The sequence below is a fragment of the Macrotis lagotis genome, chromosome X (genome assembly GCF_037893015.1).
Source record: "Macrotis lagotis isolate mMagLag1 chromosome X, bilby.v1.9.chrom.fasta, whole genome shotgun sequence".
Taxonomy (NCBI): Eukaryota; Metazoa; Chordata; class Mammalia; order Peramelemorphia; family Peramelidae; genus Macrotis; species Macrotis lagotis.
Genome location: NC_133666.1, coordinates 310657052 through 310659978, shown reverse-complemented (window position 1 = coordinate 310659978; position 2927 = coordinate 310657052).

The window sequence follows — 2927 nt, the reverse complement described above, 5'->3', positions numbered from 1 at the left end:
CATAATCCTATCTCTTCTCTTCATCTTCTTCAGAACATTGCCCACAATATCATCACCCTCTCTAATTAACTCTCTACTGATTATTCCCCATACTTTAGTATTCATAACCAAGAATCCCCTATTCTTAAAAAAAAGAAAGAAAAAACACTAACTAGATTCTACCAACAAAAGTTCCATAACTTTCCTCCCCTCCTCAGCTAAACAATTTGAAAAAGTTGTCCACATTTGGTTCTTTGATTTTTCTTCTTCTCACCTTCTTCTAAACCCTCTGCAGTTTGGTTTTAAGCATCATCATTCAACTGAAACTGTTCTGTCCAAAGTGACCAATCTCTTAATTGCCACATCTAATGTTCTTTCCTTAGTCATCGTTCTTCTTGACCTCTCTGTAGCATCTGACACCATTCACCACCTTCTCCTGGGTTAATTCCTGTGGTATTTTCTCATCTCTGTTACCCCTTGGCTTCACCACCTGCTGGGAGAGTAGCTTCCCATCCTCCATTTTCTGGGAGTTGTGGTCCTGAGAGAGAATTAGGAAGAAATATAGTCAGGCAAGTCAAAGTATCTTGACTCATTTCTCCCTTCAGACCCTGATGAAGACTGCCCAGGACTCTGGACCCAAAGAGCCTTGGGAATCAATGTCATCATCTTGGGAAGGAGATTATTGGAGATTTAGCCAGGTCACTGTTCCTGCAGGTATTTCAATCAGTTACTGAAAATCCAGGGGAAAAAAAAAAACATACTTGCCACCATAATACTTTGTATTATCAAAAAGTCCAAAATCAGACATTGATATGATGAAATGGAAATGACATTAAAGAAAGGGCATTAGCACCTGCTTTGCTGCAATACCCTATAGATTGTGGGACTTTTCCATCTGACTTGTAGCTGAAACCTTACCTATGGGTCATTGGCTCCATTAGAATGTGAGTTTATTGTGAGCATGGAGTATCTGACTTTACTATCTGTATCTCCAGTTCTTAGCACAATATTTTCTTTGCACATAGAAAAACAATAACTGCTTCATTCACTTATTTGTTTCTTCCTCTCTGAGTTTTCATGACACTGCTCTTTTGGTTATTTTTTACTACTGAACCTCTGGTCAGTTTTTTTATTTGCTGAAAATCATCTCTGTCCTTCCTAAGCTGGCTGAGGAAAGGACTGTCCCCAGGAAAGGAAGGCTGAATGGGGCCCTGCAGTGGGAAAGGAGGTTGGCGGGCCAATGTGGGGTGGCCAGGCACAACAGGGTGTGCCCCCTTCTGGTGGCTCTCTTAGGCCTCTTCCTCCCCCACCCTGGAAGGCTTGGGCTAGTGCTGGAGTTGCTGCTCAAACTTCTCACGCTGCCCAGGATGCTCTCTCTACTCTGCCTCTGTTGCCCCTTGGCTTTGCCACCTGGTGGGAAAGTAGCTTCCCACCCTCCATTTTCTGGGGGTTGCGGTCCTAAACTGGGGGTAATTGGAAACAACCTGTCACTTAGCCTCATCCCCCCCCCCCCACTAGCTCTTGAATCTGAACCAGGTGCTGTGTTTGCTGATCATCATCTGTTACTTAGCCTCCTGAGTGATGAGTTACCTCACTTTACCTGTGGTGGAGATGGTCATGTCTGGGGTATTATTTGTCATCTTTATATTGAACATTCATGACCAGATCCAGTTCATCAGCTGGCCCTGGACTGACTTCTTCCAAGCTCTCATAGCAGCTATTCTCTTCTTCATCACTTCACTCATTACCATCATCAAATATATGGATGCTCAGAGCATGGTTGGAGGGGTACTGGGGCTAGTGACCACCATCCTATTTGCCTATGATGCCTACAGAACCTTCCCAATCCAGTGGAAGCACCACAAGCCAACCGCCACTGAGTCTCCTGATGGCCCCTAAAAGCTCCGACAGGGCTACCATAGCCTCCCTCACTCACAAAAGGAGCAAGAGGATGTCCTATGGAGAAGCCCCAAAATATACAGATTTCCTCACCCTCGGTCCCTTCTGGTAGGAACCAGCTTCTCTGGCCCCGTGAGCCTCAGCTGTGGCTCTCAACCAAGCTGGACAGCTTCTCCCAGAAAGGAAGCTAAGGGCTTTGCGGTAGTGGGCAGTCCCAGAGAAGGGGTGGCAAAGGGCTTAGGGCAGAGGGAAGTAAGAGAATAAATGGGTATTAAAGCAAAAAAAAAATCATCTCTGTCATACCCACTAATAAGGAGTCTACCTCCAGGCTCTCACATGGACTCTCTTCTCTTTTTCTCATCAGCTCCATAGACTGAGTTATCATCTCTATGCAGACCACACCCATATCTTATAGATATAGTCCCAGTTGGATGGAATGCTCTCCTCCTCACCCACCATCTCCAAGAATCCCTAGCTTCCTTCAAACTTTAACTCAAGACACCATCTTCTGCAGGAGGTTTTTCCCAGTCCATCCAGCTATTTGATCCCTCCCCTTTAATTAACCTTCCTTCAGCTCTGCATGTACTGTAGATAACAAACCATCCATGGTAAACATTGACTCACCAATTAAAGTACTGCCCTGCCATATTTCCCACCCCAATGATCTCTCCACAAGAACATCATGTGAGAGAACATCTGTTCAGTGAAACTTCAAAGTTTCAGAAATCAGCTTGTTCATTCAGGTCAAGTTATCTGATCAGCCAGCTCAGCATTATAGGATAAAAGACGGGACCAAGAGCAATACTAAAGTTTAATTTAGTATTTAGCAACACCCCCTCCCAATCTCCTTTTGCCTCCTTTGTAATTTAAGTATATTTTGCCCCCTATAAACTCCCTTTGGGAAGTCTCTGCCCATGGGCAGAGACTTGCTGTTGAACACAATAAAACCCAAGACAAGTTTGACACTCTGGGGTCCTGTAATTCCTGCATCCCCCATAGTATCTTATTGATGTACATGTTGTATCCTGTATTAGAATTTAAGTTCCCTG